At 51.0% G+C, this 21,406-nt stretch overlaps 1 pseudogene; it reads right to left on the reverse strand.

The window, feature by feature from the left end:
* Positions 1-20,299: 20,299 nt before the first annotated feature.
* LOC136149795 (large ribosomal subunit protein eL19-like) overlaps positions 20,300-21,406 on the reverse strand; it is a 239,275-nt pseudogene continuing 238,168 nt past the window's right edge.

The raw sequence follows: 21,406 nt of genomic DNA on the forward strand, positions 1-21,406 counted from the left end.
GAGGGCAGGAGGAGAAGGGGGTGACACAGGATGAGATGGTTGGATGGCATCATCGACTCAACAGACATGAGTTTGAGCAAATTACAGGAGAGAGTGAAGGACAGGGAAGCCTGGCGTGGTGCAGTCCATGGGGTCGCAAAGAGTCAGACATGACTTAGAGACTGAACAACAGCAATATTAACATAAATATTATTTACTAATATATTATGTCTGTCTCCTCAGCCAGAATATAAGTTTCTTGAAGGCAAGGGTCTTTGTCTGAAATATCCCAGAGCTTCACGAAGTACCTGGCACATGGCAGGATATCAGTGAAAATCTGTTGGATAAATGAGCACACCTGCTCCAGGTATTTCTGCCTCTGAAGGAGTAGGACTGGATTCTAACTCGAGACCCTTTGCTTCCAAAGTCTGAGTTCTTTCCCTTGAAGTCATTCTCTATTATTATTCATTTCAGCTGCACTGGTCTTAGTTGCAGCTCATGGGAGCTTCGTTGTAGCATGATGGCCTCTTGGTTGCACCATGCTTGGGGGCTCTAGTTGCCTGACCAGAGATGGAACCTGGTCCCCCCTGCCTTGGGAGTGTGGTCTGACACACTGGACCACCAGGGAAGTCCTGTCATTTTCTCTCCAGCCCCCTCCCAAAGTTCTCTTCCTTACGGTGACCCTGGGCTGACCCAGGAATTCTCTGCTCCTGTGATTTTTAGCCCAGGCAGACATATGGCTTCTTTTATGTGCACTTGGCTATGATACCCATGAATTTTACTAAATTTTTACCCAAATGCAGAGATCCTCCTCCCTTCAAGGCAGGAGTCCTGGGTCTGTTTTTTAGGCTGTTGCCCCAGCAGGTCTCCCCTTCTCCTTTAATTCTCCCTCATCAGACACTGCTACTCCTCCTTAAGGAAGAGGGGTTGGACCAGGTGGCCTGGTCATTTCTTCCTTTCAGTGGGATAACCTGGGAGCCTAGCCACCTCCACCCCACCTCTGGGGATGCAGTGACGTGAAGGTAAGTAGGTAGACCATCCTCCATCCCCTGACTCCCACCCCAAGAGGAAGATAATGAGGTAAGTCCTCATGGCTGGGTGCAGGGCTTCTCTAAAACTGGCAACTGGGGTTATTCATGAGGCCCACTCTATTCTGACTCATTGGAAACGACCCTGACGCTGAGAAAGATTGAGGGCAGGAGGAGAAGGGGGTGACAGAGGATGAGATGGTTTGATGGCATCATTGACTCAATGGACATGGGCACACTCTGGGAGATGGTGAAGGGCAGAGAAGCCTGGCATGCTGCAGTCCACGGGGTCGCAGAGAATCAGACATGACCGAGTGACTGAACAACAGACTCCATTAGGAGAGATGGGAGTTAGATGGCAGGAAGGACTCCCCGAAAGTTAGGAAATGAAGTAAAGGCATGAAGCCTCTTTCCCACTTAAGGTCTCAGAGAATTAAATGCACTCATCTCCCAGCATACCTTCTTGTACATCTTCCTGAATGGCCAGTCACAGGTAAAAATGGCTGCCAGCTCTCCCCTCAGAGACCCGGGGTCATCCCTCTCGTTTCTCTTTTCTACTCCTCCTCATCCCCTTTTCCGCATCCCTCAGCTCAAGGCCACTTGCTGGGATAAAACAGAGGGCCAGCTCCCTATGTATCCCAGGGAACAGTAAGACATGTCAAGAGGGAAGAGATGAGTTCTGACGTGCGGCCCACCCACCTTCTGGGAGTGAGGCAGGAGGAAAGTCTAGGGAGGGCTTCAGGCCAGTCCTAGCTCTTCCATATCATAGCTGTATTGTCCAGAGAAGTTGGTCAACCTCTCTGAGCCTCAGCTTTCTCATCTGTAAAATGGGACTAACAGTATTTGCTCCATAGCCACGGCATTATATGAGTTGGAGATGGCTCATGGGAAGTTCCTGGCACAGAGTAGGCACTTAATTATTATAATTTTTATCACTTAGGCTCCAAGAGGCCCTTATATTCTCACCATCGATGAGGGAAGGCCTCCCCGTTCCCACCCTTGCTCTCCATTTAGACCAGAGTAGCGATTTCCGTACTGGCTTCTCTGTCTCCAGTCTCACTCTGTTACAATCCAGTCTCTACACCCCGCCAGAATCCTGTTTTTAAACCTCAGTCCAAATCCATCAATTCCTTCTGAAAATTCCTCTCAAGTTCCCCACTGCCTACCAGGACACAGGAAGCATAGTGGATTAAGAGTGTGATCTTTGGGGCCAGACCTGGGGGACGGGGGTTGTTTGTTTATTCATTTGCTTTTGGCTATGCTAGGTCTTCATTGGGGCAGGCAGGCTTTCTCTAGCTACAGCGTGCAGGCTCACTTGCCCTGCGGCAGGTGGGACCTTACCTCTCTGACCAGGGATCGAACCCACGTCCCCTGTATCGGAAGCATGGAGTCCTAACTACCGGATCACCAGGGAAGTCCCAGAACTAGGTTTGCTGCTCAGCTCTGTTGCTTTCTAGCTGTGTCTCTTGGGCAAGTTACTTTTAATAACCCTGAGCCTCAGTTTACTCATTGTAAACATAAAATAACAGTACCTGCTTGAATGAAGAAACAAGGCAATAGGTATAAAGTGTTTGACCCACGGACGATGCTAACTCCACCTATTCTAACAATATGAAAAAGTCGTAACTCCTAAGAATGGCACTCAAGGCTGTCTAAACCAGTTAGACAATAGGAAAGACTTCCAGTTTATAGAGCAGGATTGTCATGATGAAGCAGCCGACCTGCCTGTCCAACCTTGTTTCTCCCCATCCTCCCCAGAACCCCACGTTTTGGTTGGCACAGTGCGTTGCCATCCCCCACGCTGAGACTTCCTTCAGGGCCTTTGTCCATGCTGTTCGTACTGTCTTGAATGCTCTTTCTCTCCTCGCCCCTCTGCGAAGACTATCCAGGCCGCTGAGCAGGCTGAGTCAGTTCTGGGGCTTCATCATCCTAGGCCTGACCTCTGCTCAGCATCGGGTTTAGAATCACATACTCCAGGACCAGGTTGCCTGGGTTGGAATTCTAGCTCTGTCACTTCTTAGCTGGGAGACCTCAGGCAACTTACTTTGCCAGTCTGGGCCTCAGTTTCCTGATCTGAAAAGTGGGGTAAGGATAGCAGTACCTCTCTGATAATGGTGTGAGGAGCAAATGAGTTACTATGTACAAAGAATTTGCTCCCACATGTGGCAAAGAGTAAGTGCCCAGTAAGGGTAAGTTGTCATAATTACTCCTCCAGCCTCTCTTGCTTTTCGGGGCAAGGCTTGGTCTACATGTGTATCTCCCTCACTAGGCTGTGAGCTCCTAGGATAAAGGCAGGAAAACAACCATAGGCTGGTACAGAGTAGGCATTTGGCACCTTCACTTGGATGGACAGTCACGAAGGCTCTGCTTCATCAAGAACTTTCTCGTTTGTCCCTTAGGGTAATTCTGAGCTGGGTACTAATATTCTTCCCATTTTACAGATGAGGAAATTGAGACCCAGAGGTAAATGCCTTGGGGCCCAAGTAAGTGAGGAAGCAGCAGAATCAAGATCTACTCTTGTACCCAGCTGATTCCAATCAAGCCCTCCTTCTCCCACCTCTGAGCCTTAATTTCCTCATCTCTAAAATGGGGTGATAGCTATTCTTCCCATCTCTCAGGTTCACGGTGTGGGTCAACAGAAGTAAATGTGAGAGATCTTGAGGAAGAATAGGTTGGAATCCCCATTAGGAGTGGGATAATGCTTTGTCTAGGATAAAAACAAGAACTTTTCTAGGGGTGAAACTGAGGATAGATGAGTCAAAAGGCCCCAAAGCCCCAGTTCACCTCTCTCCCTAGGGTTTGTCTGGAGCCTGGGGCCAATTCAACAACCTCCCTCTTTCCTGGGCCCACTGCCAGCCCCTCCACCCCTTCCCCCCAACCCATTCCCATTGGAAGACAATGGTGGGCAGGCCCAGCCTTTGTGAGAGGGGTCAGGCCAGTTAATCTTGGGCTGGGCTGGGGAGGGCCCATAGTGGGGACAGGGAGAAGGGAGAGAGGACTGCTCGTGGGGACAGACAACAGAGGGTCTGTGAGGGTCAGAGGACGTGGGAGGCCACGGGCCTCAGGAGCAAAAGCTTGAAATAGGCTTTGGGGAGCGTTTCCTCCAAATGTAGATTTGAGCTCCTATTAAACTTGCCAAAAATTTGTGTTAGCTAATGGATTCTTAATTCTGTCTAAAATGAGAGAGGGAAAATTATGCCATTCATCTTGTATTGGTTTGAAATTACATCTGACACCTAATCGATCATACTGTGGAACATTAACTCTTTGGAAAAGACCCAACTTTTCCTCTCTCCCTTGCTTTCCAGGGCTCTGCAGCCGCCCCCACCCCCGATTCCTTCCTTTGTATTTCATTAACTAAGCAAAGCTTTGGCTGTCTCTGGGGGTGAAGGGTGGGAGTCGGGGAAAGGGTTCATTTGAATCAAAGGAGATAAGCAGGCCCCCAATCTTTTGCCCAAGACCAGAACCCAGCTTCTAACCTTCAAGTGACCTCCTCTATCTGCCTGCTTTCTTCTGTGTGTCCTGAGACCTGGAAACACCGAATGGAAAGCACTGGGGTGTGGGGTGACCTCAGAGCCACCTTGGGGGCACCAGGGAGAGGCAGGGAGCCAGGCAAAGCTGAGCGAGCACCTGGGGCTGGGGCAGGGGCCGTGGCAGGGGGCTCACCTGCGACTTGCCTGGCAGATGGGTGAGGAGGAGGAGGGCAGATGACAATAGATTTGCCTCTGGGGATCCTGATAAGCTGTGACTGAAAACCCCAACCCCAGACCTGCTTTTCCAGGAGGAGGACTTTCTGGCAGCAGGGAGAACCCACTGGAGGCCGACAGACCTGGGCTAGGATCCTGGCTTCACTGCTGATGAACTGAGTGACCTTGGGCAAGTTACATAACGCCTCTGAGTCTCAGTTTCCTTCTCTGTCAGAGCAGGATAATAACACTGGCACAGGACTGGGGTGGGAACTGGATATGAGACAATCCAGGTAAAACAAGGGCAGAGCCCATCGCCTGGCACACAGTAGGTGCTCAATAAAGCTGCCGGTCAGAATTCAGAACTCAGATCACTTCTGCTGCTTCCCCTCCTCCCTCCCCCCTCCCCAACTCCATCCTTCTCTCCCACCTCCAACTCCCTGGCCCCTCCCTCAGGCAGACAGGGGGCTGGGAAGCCACAAGGTCAGGTCAGGTCATGAGGGCATTAATATCTCCTCCTTAGAGGACACCCAAATGGGCCCCCAGGTCTCCGCAGGACTCCCAGCCCTCCTCCTTCCGGGAGCTCCTCTGTCTCCTCCAAAAGATGCGGGGGTTGAGGCCTGCATGCAGGGCTCTCTTGGCCATCCCCTCCCTGCCAGGAAGGTAAGGTCTGTTGAGGAAGGGGCTCTCTGGGAAGTGAGGCCAGGAGGAGGGGCGCTCCAGCTGGGAGGGAGCCACTTGCTTCTGCTCAGTCATCTCTGACCTCTGCCTATGGACTCCCAAGGGCTCCTCCAAGGGTGTCCCTGATCCCGACACCCCTTATTTATTGGGGCGGGGGCAGACTGGATCAGGAGGGGGCTTGGTCCCTCAAGAGCAAGGGAAGGCAAAGGGAGCCAGATGGGTGTGGGGGGGGGGGGCAGGACACTGCCACCACCTCTGTCCCCCAAGGGGTACCATGGCTCCTCCCTTTGGCTGACTTGGGGCACTGTGGGAGGAGAAGTTTCCAGACCCCTGCATGTCAAGGGGTAATCATGGAAGGAACATAGCATGCTCCCTGGGGCAGGACAGCCTGGGGGGCTGAGATGCCTCTCTTGTGGAATCTGGGCTGTTTCTGGACCCTCTCAGTGTAGACTTCACTCCTGTTACACACCCACAAATATCAGAATAAATAAATGTGCAGATTAAGGGCGCAGGCTGCCTTAAGTGACAGCCAAGGTCACACAAGGACTCATTAGCTCCTGTCAGGTACCTGCTCCACAGACAGGAAGGAATGGCCTAGAATGCCCTCATGTGTTCTTGGGCTTTGTGGAGGAGCTCCAAGGTGGGGACCAAGAAGGACCGGAAATCTCATCCAGTGCCCTCATTATACAGAGGAGGAACCCAGGGTTCAGAAAGGGGGTACAGCTGGCCAGGGCCACAGGGTGAGGCAGGCAGCTGAGGATGCGGGCCTCTGGTTCAGTACACTCATCTTCCCCACCCACATCGCGAGTCTGAAGGGACATTTTCTGGATCACTTGTCCAGCAGAACCTACCCTGTTTCTGGGGAGTGGACTGGGGCTTTGGGAGTTAGTGAGGACAGGGGCTGAGGGAGGCTTTTCCTGAAGAGTGGAGGGCAGAGGAGGCTGGGTGGGGGGTTCCTTAACTTCCTCTCCCACCCCAACACTCACAAACACACAGAGGCAGAATTTTATTTCCAAATGTCCCTTCTCTGGGGAACTTGCGGTTTCCCAGGAGACGCCTGGTGGAGATGCCCCTTCCTGCCAGCCTCCCTGGCAGCCACTAGGCGGCTATGGCTCCCTCTTCTGCCTAGAGACAACGACGAGGATGCCACAGCAAGGGTCCCACGTGGTTTGTATGAATAGAAAGTGAAGCCCAGGTCTATAAGCGCCGAGGATGGAGCAGGCCAGCCGGGGGCAGCTGGGCAGCCAGTCAGTAGGTAGACTGAGGCAGCCGCTCACAGGGCCACACTGATCAAAGCCCTGGACAGCCAGGCATGCCTTGATACATGTGTTGACCTGCCTCTGGTCACCTGAGGGGAAAAAAATCCTCCCTGACATCTTTTTTTTTCCCCCAAACTGGGAATGTTTTTGATTGTGTTTTTACCTTGAATATGAAAATAATACATGATTGTTATAGAAATAAGATTATCCCAATAAAACAAAATAAATAAAAGCTCCCGGCTCAAATTTCAAGATCTGTCTTTTCCTTTGAAGGAAGGCAAACAGCCTTTGGTTGAAGAGTCCAGGGCAAGAATCTGCTGTGTTCGGGAAGGATGGGGGAAGCATCATGACACTGTGGACTCTTCTATAAACTTGAAGTAACTACCTCTTACTGGAGAGGCTGATGTGTGTGTCTGTCTGTCTTCCGCCCAGATCAACGGCTTCAGAGTAGAGCTCTTCCCACCCACTCTGTGTTACTCCCATACTCCCACTTGCCGAGTGCTACAGTGTGGGCACCCAAGACATTTGAACTGCAAGAATAAATTAATGAACTCACCGGCAAGGAAACACCCCCAGAGATAGACACTGTGTTGCTAGAGTGGCTCAGGTCATGTTCACAAACGAGACTGCCACAGGTCTGGAAAAACTGGCCTCCAATCCTTCACCAGCTTCCTCTTTCCCAGGGCTGAGGGAAGCTAAAGGTTGGAGTGTAAGTTCCTGCATGAGAGATATTCCAGTTTGGGCCCTTGGATAGGACAGGGCCCAGGCACTAGAGGGAGACTGTCATGGTTTGCAGGAAAGAGGCCCCACTCAGAGAGGCGTGGAGAGCCTGGTGTGAATTTAGAAATTAAGTCTACACTGGATTAAGCTCCTCAACAGTAAGATCTGACAAGCTTCTGGGTTGATGAATGCATCCATGTGCTGGGAAGGCAGTGCACCCCAGTTCCACAGGGACCCTTCTGAACCTTGCACTGTGTACCTCTTCATTTGCTTTCTGCCATTCTTTTGCATTCTTTATAATAGACTGGTAAATGTAAAGAGAGAGAAAGAAATTAAGGCCATGCCATGCCAGTGAGGTGGAGAGAAGTTTTGCCCCTCTACCCTGACAAGGAAGTAGCTCTGGTTGGCATGTTCCAGGTGTTCTTGAAATTAAAAAGGGATTTAAGCATATGAGGTGGTGCTAGTGGTAAAGAACCCACCTGCCAATGCAGGGGATGTCAGAGACATGAGTTCAAGGGAAACTTACCTCCTTCAAAGAGAGAGCAGGTATCCACCCAACACAGCAACAGGGATGGGAAACCAGTCCTTCATCTCCTTTTCTCTTTCTTGCCAGAGAATTTAAGTAGGGTCTGGCCATCAACATATTATCCCATTCAGCCATTAACAACTGTCAGGGAAGTCTTAACCCCATTGGACAGATAAATAAACAAAGGCTAAGAAAGGTAAAGTGACTTGCCCAAGTTACAAATCAAGTAGCTGACCAAAGAAGACCCTCTAATCTCAAGTTTGGCCCCCAGATGCTCTTTCCACGGAGGCCTCACCTCAGCACTTGGCTTCCTGGGAGCGAAGATTTCACAGCCAGACCACCTCCTGCTAGATGTGGAAACAGGTTCTCTAGACGCCCCTGGCCTTCCTTCGAGCTCAGATCCTTGAGTGTCCCCTGTGGTTTGTGCAGACCCTGTCCCCACTTCCCCTAAGAACAGTACGTAAGGTACCCAGGGAAATATCTGATAAGGCATGTGCCACCCTGTCTTGGCCCATGGATCAGTGCTCCTCGAAGATGTCACCTTTGCCATTTTGCCAAGGTCTGTTCTACCGAATTTCTCAGTCCATCACTGTGCTCCCTCCCCACCCAAACCATCTGCACCCTCCTGGGGAAGGGGCAAAACCTTTGCTGAGGGCAGGCCGGGAGGCCGGCGTAGCGTTGTTCGTTGCCCAAAGAGGGCATCTTGGATCCTTGGGCGGGAATACAGGGCCCGACTCAGCTCCGCTCCTCGCCCTCCCGGCGCACCAGGGGGCAAAGGCCGGCCGGCTCTCCCTCCCCGCCCTGCCTGGCCTGTCGCAGCAGAGCACCGAGGAACCGGCAGCCCGAGGAGCGACTGGGGGCAAAGGCCGGGGAAGGGGCCCGCAGATGCCGCCTCGGCCCCCCTTCCTTGGCCGGGGCCCCCACGGTGTCGGAGAGCAGGAGGAATCAATCAGGATAATGAAGCCGCAGCCTGCCACGCACCGCGGGGGCACTGAAGAGCCGGGGCCGGTGCCAAGTCCGCCAGACGGTTCGGAGGAGCCGAGCCCTGCGCGGCCCGGCGGCGGCGGCGGCGGCGGCTGCGGCGGCGGTGGCAGCGCAGAAGACGAAAGTCGGCAGTCGGCGCGCGGAGGCCGGACGCAGCCCAGCGCAGGCCCCTGGCAACCGCGCCTTGACAACCGGGACGCCCAAGAGAAATCTTAAAGCTGCAGCGCCTCTTTCCTCGCCGCCGCCGCCGCCGCCTCCGCCTTCTGGATCCCAGGGGAAAGGGTCGTGCCCTTGGTACTGGAAGTCAAGCTCTGTGCCTCTCGGAATTTGGGGGTCCGACTCATACCCTCACTCGTTTGTTTGTCCAATTTAAATCGAGCCTATGCGCCCAAGCACGGGCTAGACACTGGGGAGGGGAATGGGCAGTGATTAAAAATTGAACGAGGTTCTGCCAAGAGGAGTTCACAGTCTAGCGCGCAAGGCAGACCAGACTGGCTGAGGCGAGCAAAGCCTTGTGTTACCCAGGATGAAGGGCTTCGCTGGAGGGCTGAGGGGCTGTTAACAATATATTCTCACAGCACCTGCCTTGCTCCAAGCTATGGGTTAGCTGCTTTCCTGTTATTACACACCCCCACCAGCTCTGTGAGATGGTGTGATTATCCTTATCGATCCTGTTTTAAAGATGAAGAATTAGAGACTCAGAGAGGTGAAGGGACTTAGTAAAAATCTCATTTTATGTTTTGGACAATCTAGGACTGATTTACAGGACATCTTACCCTGGCCACTTTTCATTACATCATGATGTCTAGAAAGTTAGACTTGAGTGAGGACTTCCCCACACAAGTCGTGTAAGAAGCGAGGAGAATGGGTACCTGAAATAAGAGATGGCTACTTCTCACTTCTGCTGCCCATTACCCTGACCCTGTCTGCCCTGTCCTCATGGGTAGACCTGTGTGTGGGCAGAAGGCTAGCAGCGGTGACCTCCGGATGTCCCTCTGGTTCTGTGATTTGATATCTCCTGCCTGAAGTCCAGGCATTGTGCCACCCCTCTGGGCAGCAGTAGTTGGCAGGGGGCTACAAACTGGGGGAGAGTCCAGGCTTCTGAAACAAGGGGTCAAGGGTGATGGGGGAGGATTAAAGAGGAGGTAAAGGATCTTTGGCAAAAGAAAACCTGAGTCAATATCACTAGGAAGGCTGGGCCTCATCTTCCTGTCTCTTGCCCACCTATCTTTCTCTTTCTGCATATCCATTTCAGGTAAGAAGTTTGTGCCAGGCCTGAGGTAGGCTCTGAAGCTGTTGGTGAGGCAAAAATCATGCTGTCTTAGGAGCCAAGCTCATCTTTTTTTTTTTATTTTAATTATTATTAACTATTAATAATTTGTTTTATTTTTGGCTGTGCTGGGTTTTTGTTGCTGCCTGTGGACTTTCTCTAGCTGTGGTGCTCACTGTAGTGGCCTCTCTTGTTTCGGAGCATGGGCTCGAGATGCGCGTGCTTCAGTAGTTATGCCACGTGGGGTCTAGAGCGCCGGCTCAATGTTGTGGCGCAGCAGCAAGACCGGGGATCAAACTTATGTCCCCTGCACTGGCAGGCTGATTCTTAACCACTGGGCCACCAGGGAAGAAGTCCAAGCCCCTCTGGTTTTAAATCCTACTCTGTCCAGTCATCAACTATGTGAGTTTGGCCAGAGGATTCAGGCTGTCTGAGCCTTATCCAGTTTCTTTATCTGTGGAGTAGAGGCATTACTATCTACTTTTCACAATACCTTCACCATGAGACTTAAATGCATGAGGAAAATGTCTATCTGGTGTCATGGCAAATGCTCATCAAATGGTCCATTTAAAGCCACCTTTACTTATTTTGGTAGTCTAAAGATGTGTCCACATCCTAGTCCCTCAAACCTGCGACTGTGAATGTTACCTTATCTGGAAAAAGGGTCTTTTGCAAGTGTGATTAAGCTAAGAATCTTGAAACAGGAGGATCACGTGGGTGGGCACTAATGCCACAGTGTCATTAATAAGAGAGAGGCAGGGGAGATTACACACACAGAGAAGAGCAGAAGGCGATGTGAGACAGAGGCAGAAATTGGAATGATGCGCCCACAACCAAAGGAATGCCAGCAGCCACTGGAAGTTGAAAGAATAGAATCTCCCTGAGAACCTACAGAGAGAGGTCAGTTCAGCTTCCACTTTGATTTTGGCCCAGCGGAACTGGTGTTGAACCACTGGCCTCCAGAAATGTAAGTGAATGCATTTCTTTTATAAGTCACCAAGGTTGTGGGAATTTGTTACAGCAGTCCGGGGAAACCAATACACTTACATTGGAGATTCCTTCTTGAACAAAACCAAGTACTTGCCCTCTAGGAGTTCACAGTCTAGCGGGAAATGAGAGAAGTACACAATGCATACGGATGCCCAGAGGGCAGAAGAGTAAGGTAGGTAAGGCTGTTGCAGTTGGAGAAGTTATCCAGGTGAGGGGCTAAAGCAGGAAGGCATACAAACAGAGGAGGCGGTGTGGGTGAAGGCATGGGGTAAGAGAAAACATTTCCACCAGGAAACTGCCCACGTTTGGAGTGGCTGGCGTGTGGGGGCGTGGGGGTGGCATGACAGAATTGCTGAGATGGGCGGCAGGGACAAGGGAGCCAAGTAGCTTCCACCCCTGAATGGAATCAACCCCTCTGCCCTGGACAGAAATCAGAGAACCCCAGACTGTTGGTAGTGGACAGAAGCCTTAGAGGTTATCCAGTCCAGCCCTGCCATTTCATATATACGGAAACTGAAGCCCAGAGGGAGAGTCCATCCAGGGAATAATCTAGAACCAGATGGCCACACTCTGGCCTATCTCTCCTAATGGCATGCAGGATCCTACTTCCCCAAACAGGGACTGAATCCATGCCCTCTGTAGTAGAAGAGCAGAGTCCTAACCACTGGACCACCAGGGAAGTCCTACTCTGGCCTCTGTTGAGCCTGGGTGTCCCATGTCTGAGGGTCTCAAAGACACTGCCTGGCGGTCCCTCTATAGCCACTTCCAAAAAAGCTCAGACTCTTTGGTCTCTAAACAAAGAGGGGGTTATTTGCATGTTATTTACATGTTGCTAATTAGATGAGAGATGCAGATTTATTCAGCCCTTTCCCTTCATGTCCCCCTGTCCCATCTCACTCCTACTGAGTTCTTCATCCTCAACCATCTCTTGAACATTAGTAACTTCTCCCATAATTCCATTCCGGGCCCTCAAGTCCCCTTACCCCTACTGTATTAAGTGCTTGGTCCTGCCTGGAAAAAGGTAGCACCTGGTGCGTCTTTAGTATCTTCAGCCTGGGTGGAGGATCTTGGAGCATGTTGCAGTAGAAAGGGAGGTGATGGGTTTTTCAGTTGGAGTTTTTCTCTGAGAATGGGGAGTGGTGAGTTCTCTCTCCCTGTAGCCCAGGGGCCATCTAACTAGGGCTGTGGAGTGAGGGAAGAAGGTGCTCCTTGGGGATCTGGTGGGCAGGTGCCAGCTGCATGCCCCAGGCCTGCCCCAAGCCTCTTGGCTGGCAGCCACACCAGCCCACAGAGGAGCTGGCTCCGTCTTTGAGGGAGGGGGGATCTTGGAGAAGGTCAGGGAGCATCCCTTGGCCTGGCGGCCTAACGTGGATAAGGTTGAGGTTAGCGTGTGAGTTACTGTGGATCCGCCAATGGAGATTCTGGGGCTGTCATCAACCCAGTGCAGAATATCATGAAGCTCTGTGTGAACTAAGCACAGTGTCTCCCTGAGGGCAGGCACTCAGCAAAGGCTTTCTGATAATGGGGGGAGACAGGTCAGCAGGAAAGGGAGTCACAGAGGGGCGCGGATTCTGTCCCCCTCACTTCCCATCTGCCCCCTGTTCCCTCTGAAACCAAGGCTATGCCCAGAACCTCTCTCAGATCTCTGAGAGAGGTGAGATCGCTGAGCCTGTCCCCCGATGGCCACCAAAGGCACCACCACGCTGAGACCTGACAGGTACAGAGGGCGGGCTCATCCCTGTCTGGCAGAGTTGCTCTGGGGCTGTGTCACCCGTGTCACCACTATAGCAGACTCAAGGCAGCTGCCGGGGGAATGTTAGTGCATTAGGGTTCTTGGAAAAACCTGAGCCACAGTTCTGGCTAGCAACTTGCAAAAGCCAGCTTGCCCTGGTTAGGACAATGGACTGGATATGGGAAGAAAGACTCCTTGCACATGTGAATAAATTTTTCTCCTGACACGCGTAATGTACAAGGTACACTTGTAGGTGCTAGGTGACATACAAGGTGTGTGTTTTAGGTGCTACAGGGGAGACTCAGGAAGCATTCTGACCTGCATGCCTAGCTGTGCGTACATATCCCAGGGTGCACAAGTGTATGTGGCATGTGAGTGTCTTCATGGAATTCCACCCTCTCTCTGCTCTGCTCTGGGCCTTCACTTCTTGGTTTTTGGTAAAATGGGACATGAGGTAGGAATGTCAGTCTCGCCGTCCTGAGACCTGTTCCCTTGTGTAGAGGTTCTCTGCTTCCATTTGCCCATGACAGCAAGTAGTGAATCCCTTCCCAATCCCGATCATGGGGAGGAAAGTTTCCAGCTCCTTACTGGCCTAGATGACTCCACCTCACACCGATTCCTTCTTCCTCTAGTGTGTCCGGTGACACTCCCTCATCTAGAGTTCAAGTGAAGGGGAGAGGTGAGAGGAAGTGAGGTGATGCTATGGGAGTGGGGGTAGGAAGGGTGGATCAGATACTGTTCGATTTTGCCCAGGTCCCTCTGGAGCACTGCTGCTCATTTAAAATTCCGATTTAAAGCTGAGCGGCTCTTTAAATTTCCACATTAGCATGCCGCCCTGATGCCAGGCCAAGATGTTGGGATGGATTTGGCAGGAACGCCTCCAACAGCGGCAAGCAGCAGCATTTGCCAGCAATAAAACAATGCATGAATAAAAGAAGGCTGGCTTGGCAGCAGCAGCAGCCCAGGTAGCTGGGTGAGTCAAGGAGGGGCCCTTGCGTTCAGCGGCTCAGAGGCATGAAGGCCGGGGCAGGGTAGGCATGAGTGTAGGCCTCTGCAGCGGTGTTGGCCTCACTATTAATCTGTGCCTGCGGTGGAATCTGGGGTGAGGGCCCAGGCAGGATGGGGGTTCCTACCCTGTGCCTATCTCACTGTCCCCCCTGCCACAGGATTATCTTCTTGGAGGGGACAGATGTTGCTTTTGATGAGGACACAAGGAGTTGGCCCATAGCCTGAGTTGTCCTACTTCATTAGGAGCCCAGAGAACAGGTGGGGTCAGAGAGCAACACTACCTAGAATGGCTTCCAGATCCATGACCCCGGGTGCCCAGTGCTGAGGGGCACGGTCAGGATAAGGGGGCTGGGTGAGAGGCTGCTATGGGGACTGGGTATTTGTCCTGAGTTGGGTGGGAGAGATGCTCCGGGCTAGGCTATTGGCTAGAATGAGGGGTGGCCTGGGAGAGCAAAGGGTTGCTGGTAACTCTTAACTTTCTGCAGACTCAGGAATATTGTTTGAGGTCAGATGGCAGGGGCAGCAAAGAGGTCAGATAAAGCTCTGGACTGAAAGCTGGCCACTCCTAAAGGCCATTTTGGCCACTCCTGCTCCCCAGGGTCTAGAGAGTTCAACTCCAGAGGACTTGAGGCTGCTGGATCCTGTGTTCCTCTGTTCCAATCACCTGGCTGAGGCTCATCACCAGCCCCCCCCCCCCACCCCGCCCCGACATTGCAAGAACAAGCAGACTGTCCTGCTCTTACCATTTATCTCTGCCACTTGGTCAAACCATCCCCTTCTCTGAAACGCAGGGGAAGAAGACAGAGGGGTGGGAGCTGATGGGCTCGACAGTCTCAGCTAAGGCAGAGAAGAGGGGTTTTATGTAGAGCACCCTTCCCCAGGAGAACTCCTCCCTTCTGTCATGAGTGATTTCTGGCCCCAACATGCAGAGACGTTGTTAGGGCTCTGAATTTTTTCAGTGTCTAGAGAGGCTGGAGAGCAGATAGGCAGGGCCAGGTTCCGGCAGGGCAAGGGCCTCATATCCAGGACTTGGCCTGGCCTGGCCCGGCCTGACAGCTTTTTCCAAGGAGAATGAGGTAGTCTGGCCTCCCAGGCACCCTGTTGCCTGTTCTACCCATTGCAGAAGAGTCAGCTCTGGGTGGGGGAGTAGCTAGGAAGCTGAGTTTAAGCCAGAAAGATTTTTGTCCTTTTGTCATTTTTTTTCCCATTCATTCAACAAACATTTACTAAAGAGCTGCTTTATGCTAGGCACTGTGCTGGGCACTGGGAGCCACTGGAGAACACAGACACATATAGTCCCTGTCCTTGTAGAACTTTCCATCTGGAGATGGAAATAGGATCATTATTCAAATGACTGCACCAATAAGTATGAAATAACTGTGCTAAATGCAATGAAAGAAGGATATACAGTACCATGAAAGTATATAATCGGGGGACTTGGCTGAGTCTGAGGAGTTGAGGATGTGCTTGCAAAGGAGACAGAGAAAGAGCAGCCAGAGTGGTAGGAGAATTGGCACCGACATCAGAGACTCAGAGGAGGAGGTGGTCAACTGTGCCGAGAGATGCTGTGAGCTCGCAAGACACCTATTTGCCCTGACTCTTCACCTGCTAGTTGTGAGTACAGGTTTGGAAAGGTGCTGGAATGGTGCCTGGCTCATAGTTGGTGCTCTGTAATGTTAGCTCCCTTTCCCCCCTCCCTAAGCTGAGCCTCCCTCCAGGGACCCCCGATTTCTGGAACAAAGGAACTGCCTAGGCTTAGCCTCCTCTGTCAACTCAGACCCCAAACCCCAGCCTTCCAGTCCTCAGTGAAGGACTCTGGGTCTCCCCCTGCCTTTCCACTTTAGCCGATTTACATAGAGCTCTCCCATCCCCCAACCCTTCTTCCTTTGCCCTGGTCTTCCATGAAGAAGGGCTGGAGGTCTAAGTCTCTGAGAAAGATGGCATTCTGACCCTGTGCTTCTGGGGCTGAGTCTGAGAAGAGAGTTGGAATCCTCAGCAGCTCTCAAAGCTGCCCGGGGTGAATCTGAGTGTCTTAGGTAGGGAGAGGGAGTAGTGGGGAGATGAGGAGGGGGGCTGCCCACCCAAGGCGGCGTAGAGCCCAGAGCCTTTTCCATTGCAGACACCCCATCTGTCTCCCACAGAAGGCTCGGGTTGGAGGAGGTGCCGAGAAGGGGGGAATAGAGGGTGAAATTGTACAGTCTGTAAGCGAGCACAATGGCAGGGGAAATGCTGCCTGGGGATAAGGGTGGAGGGTCACAGTGGGGCACTGACAAGAAGAACTAGAGGTCAGAAGGGGAAAGGACACCATGTGCTACTCTCCTTAGATAGCTTTGATCTTGATCTAAAGCTCCCTACCCCACCGAGAAGAGGGCAAAGAATCACACTTTTCTGGCCAACAAACTAAAGGTGTTCCTAAGCCCAGGGCCAGGCTGGACTCATGATGCCTCCCCCTTCCCAGCAGTCAGACCTTTGCCAAACTTTAAAATAATAATTTAGTTAAATTTGATAGTTTCCAAGGTGTTTCCTTTAACATTACGACTTTAACTGATCCTGCTATAAAGTCCAGGGAGGTAAACATTACTTTTGATTTACAGATAAAGCAACAAGGAGTTTAAAAGATGAAGAGAATAACTTGGATCACAGGAGAATAAGGAGAGGGGACCTAAATGCAGGTTTCCTGACCCTACACACAGTCTCTAGGCTACTCTTGGGCCTTCCGTGCTCTTCATTTTTGTCCATTATTGTACTGTTTCCACTGCCAGGTCAAGTCTGCCAGGTTTTCTAGAGGAGAGCTCAGAAGACCTTCCCTGAAAAACCCAGGTCTCATTGGACACACATCCGCACAGCACCCTCCTCCCGGACACCAACATCCAGACATCAGAAAACTGGACATCCCCAGAGGGATGACCCTGCCCTATATGGAAATACGAGAGTGCTCTAGACTGGAGGGGCAGGGCAAGGTGTGCCAGGTCAGGAAACATCCATCCCAGGTCCTGAGTGGACCCTTGGGAATCCCTTTGGACACCCCCTCCACACATTCCAAGTCCTAAATACTATATTTTTTCCTCTCTCTAAACTTAAGAGAATATGATTTCACAGCTTTTCTACCTACTCCCCTCTATTTTCCTCTTCCTTGTTTGGAAGTTCTTCCTCAGGTGTAACTTTATAAGGCTGCAGCTTATTCCTTCTAAAACAGATGCCAAGGGAACCCAAGACAGGGCTTCAGCTATTAAATATAAATAGACAAGGGAGGGAAACTGAATATAGAGACAGATATTATATCTCTCAGTCCCTGTGAGTTATTAGGAAGAAGGCACCAGTGGTTGCTAAGCAACAGGTCTCCATAGAGGACAAGGCACCTAGAGGAAAAAGCCTCCTTTGACGGAATATTGGGGTGAGAAGGTAGGGAAGGTGGGGGTTGAAGGGCTATAGCCTGGCAGGCAGGGTTTCTGGGGGAACCGTGGGTCTGTTCTCCAACACCAGCCCTATTCCCCAGGCCTTAGCAAACTCCACCTGTATAGCCTTCAGGATTGGTGGAAGGAGGAAGGCCTCAGGCCCTCCTCCCTTCCTGCCAGGAGGAGGGAACCTGGTTTCCATAGTAACCCAGAAACAATCCTGGCCTTACTTTGCTTATGGCTTCTCTATAACCCCCTCACGGAGCACCAACTCTCATACACTCCTTTCTCTGACCCCCGGCTTCTGATTTGAGAGGGGAGGGCACATAGGAACGTTATGGGTGGGGATGCCACAACGCTGGTCACACTTGGTTTATTAAGCGACTTATTAAGACTCTAAAGGGGGAGTGACTTTTAGGAGAAAAGACCAGGTGTCCTCTGACCTCTGCACCTCCGAAGGGGCTGAAAAAAGCAGGGGCAAATGGTGGCATCCGATGCAAATTCTGGGCCCAGCTTTCCTTTCTAAAGGGCAAGTACAGACTTGGGTTGGAGGTCAGGAAGATAGAGGAGGCAGGGTCTTTTTTTTTTTTTTGCCGCTTGGCCCCCCAGGCCCCCATCCTCCTAGACCTGAAGTCCACTGTCGTCAAGCCGGGAGAATGGAGATACAGAACATTAACGTATGTCAAGTATAAGTGAGTGGCACCGAGGGGCATAATCTGTTTTTCTAATATGACCACAAGCAGAGTGTTAGAAGAATTAGGCCGACAGCTGCTGGTTTTCCCCCTCCCTTCCTACCCCCCCTCCCCGCTCTCCCTCTCCCTTCCTCCTCGGCGTTTGCACACACCAATGGCAGCCGAGCCCTGCTCGCGATTTCTCTTAATCTTCCTCCGCCATCCTGCGCTCTTTCCGCAGGCGGTGCTGCGAAGCCGGCAGAGCCCCGCGTCACACCTTACTGCTCTCTGAGATTGCTCCACAGAGAGCTCAAGGAGATGGCAATTCGGCGCTGATGCCGGCTGGCAGCAGTTGGGAGAGGGGAAGGAGGAGAGAGAGGAGGAGAGGAGGTGGTGGTGGGGGGAAGTTGGCACGGATACCAAGTTTTTCCCTAGAGAGACATGGTGGGGGGGGGGGGGCGCTTGGAGAAGAAGGAAGAAAATGACACGGAGAAAAGGAAATAGGAAAAAGAGGCAGAGGAAGAGAACATTAAAGTTCTCTCATTCACAAGTGGGCGTCCTTGGCCCACCTCACTCATGACCCTCTACAAATCATACCACCTAGTCGGGCTTCCCACATCTCTCCCTCTCTCTCTCTTCCCGCCAGCCAACCTGGAAGTCAAAGCGGCCTAGACATGTTGTGTGTAGTGGTGCAAGTGTGTGTGTGTGTGTGCGTGCGTGTGTGTACGCCTGTATGTTGTCTCTGTTTTGGATCGCAGTAGAATGCAGTATGTAAATGAGATGGTTATTACCGCAATGTTCATCAAGCTGAGCCGAGAAGACATTAATAGCCTGATGAATATGCATGTGAATTTGTTAATTAAGTTAATTATTCTGCTGAAAATGCATTCGTCTTCCAAGGACATTTTCCCAATGATTTTTACATGCTCTAGCCATTAGTCATGCTATATTTTATCAGGGAAATGAGTTTGCTTAAGTTGTAAAAAAAAAAAAAAAGAGAGAGAGTGAGCGAGCAAGAAGAGAAATAGAGAAAGGAAGAGGGAAAAAATGAAAGAGGAAAGAGGAAAACGTGTTGAAGTTGAGAGTCGGAAGGCATCTGAGGCCAGCCTTAAGTTTGAGGCCCAGCTGGGCTTTTGAAGCCTGCGCTCGATTTTTATGGGTATCTCACTCTAAAATTTTTGCCCTTTTTTTTTTTGATGACAAACTTTTTTTTCCCAGTGCCAAATTTCCAACACATTAATTAATTGTTGTAGCCAATTAACTGTAGTTGTGCAAATGAGTTTAGCACTAATTACCATGCAGTGCCTGTAATCACATAAAAAACTTGCTGAGAGAGAAGAAAGAGGAAGGCGAAGGGAGTGGTGGCAGGACAGGAGGGTACCTGGAGTGGATGGAGGGGCAGCTAAGATGAGAGAAGGAGCAGAGGTCTTGGGGTTTCCTGGTTAGGTGCCATCTTGGCTTAAAGGGCAGGTAGCTGTCTCCACATTCCAGACCTCTGACAGTCAGGAATCTCACTGGGAATAAGAGCCAGTAAAAGTGGGCTCCTTTTGTCTAAGAACTTCTACCCAGGGAATTTCCTGACTGTCCAGTGGTTAGGACTCTGCGCTTTCACAGCCAAGGGCCCAGGTTCAATCCCTGGTGGGGGAACTAAGATTCTGTAAGCCACACTGTGTGGCAAAAAGACAAAAACAAATTAAAAAAACCCACCAACTTCCACCCTCAAAAAAGGTTTAGAATAGATATCTCTGATTATTTCAAGAATGCAAAGTACTTCTTATAAATTCTGAAGCCCTCAGTGTTTATCCCCCATGGCCAGAATTACTGGATAAGGATGGAGGGTGTGTTGGAAGAAGATTCGCCATTTCTGATGGGCCAAGGAAGTTGGAGAAGAGTGATGTGTGCTCTCAGCTTGGTTCCTGGGCTGTAAGTAGACAGGGAAAGTTGTTATAAGTCCACTATAGCCACTGGAATAGGCCAGGGGAACAGTGGTAACAGCAACTTTAAAAAAAAAAAAAATCCAGTCCCAGCAGGAGGTGGGAGGAGGCAGCCTTTGGCCAGACATAGCTCTCAGGAGGAAAGCCAAACTTTCTCTCCTGCAAGCTGGCATCTCTGCCATTCATCACGTTTGGGCTGACTCTAGGTTTCCACCTGTCAGCTTCTGCCAGTGCCCAGAGGCTGAGGGATAGACCAAATGATTTCTCTAAGTCCTTCTGACTTAGCTGTCCTTGATTTGGAGAGAAAGAGCAGTGGTAAAGCGAGGACTAAGTGTGAACTGGCTTTTTTTTTAGGCAGATAAAGACTTGTTTTTTTATTGAATGAGTGATGCTTGTAGTTGCCAAGGCCACTATGTACAGAGAAGAGGGGAGAACTTTATTTCTTGGTTTCTTCCTTCTTGGATGGAGTCCTTATGATTTCCTTCTTCTTGGCCTGGAGCCGCTCTTCACGGTGCTTGTGGGCTTCCTTGGTCTTCAACCTGTGGGCGTCAGCCTGGTCCGCCAGAAGCTTCTTGCAAGCCTAGTCTGCCTTCAGCTTGCGGATATGTTCCTTGAGAATCTGCTTGTTTCTGAACATATTACCCTTCACTTTAAGGTACAGGCTGTGATACATGTAGTGGTCAATCTTCTTAGGTTCACAGTATCCTCTGAGAAGCCGGGGCAGGCTTCTCAGCCTCCTCATCCAGGTTACCTTCTCATCGGAGCATTGGCAGTACCCTTTCCCTTACCTGTGCCTCTGTGCATCCCGTTCCAGTGGGCCAAGGTGTCTTTCCAGCATCGAGCCTGGGAATGGACCATCATAGTCTTCCAGATCATCAGCCCATCTTTGATCAGCTTCTAGAGCTGCTGATATGAGGCGGCATTGGTGATTTCATTAGTCTTATTGGGGCCTAACCAGACCTTCTTTTTGCCACAGCGGAGGATGCTGAAGGCAAGCCTCTTCTGAAGCCTGAGCATACTTTTGGTTGCGGCCGCAGAGGCAAAATGGTGAACTAGCATTTTTTTCTTCCACTCTGCTTTCCTCCTACCATGTCCCAGACACTGAGCCTGCCCAAGATGTATGTGTCTGTGTGTAAATGACCTATAGTTCCCCACCACACTAAACAAAAAAAATTAAAATGCTATTTTCCTTTACTGCCTTCCACCTGTCATCCCAGAATAGAAAGCTCACTTGTCATGGGACTCAGTTTCCTCAGACCTCATCAGAGACACTCAACTTCACATTTCCAAGGAAAGCCTTGGCTATTTATCCTCTGATACATACCCAAAGGCTGAGTTCTCCCTTTCCCATTCCAGGTCTCAGGTTTTCGGAAAGACTGCTCATGGGCTTCATCCACTTCAGACTTGAAGTGTCAAAGGGGAAATGATTTCAAACGCACAAGCTATGTTGCCCCCTGCTTCATGATGTGCATGGGCACTTGGCATGCTCAGTCGTGTCCAAGTCTTTGCAACTCATGGAGTGTAGCCTGCCAGGTTCCTCTAT

This window comes from Muntiacus reevesi, chromosome 18 (genome assembly GCF_963930625.1).
Source record: "Muntiacus reevesi chromosome 18, mMunRee1.1, whole genome shotgun sequence".
Classification (NCBI taxonomy): Eukaryota; Metazoa; Chordata; class Mammalia; order Artiodactyla; family Cervidae; genus Muntiacus; species Muntiacus reevesi.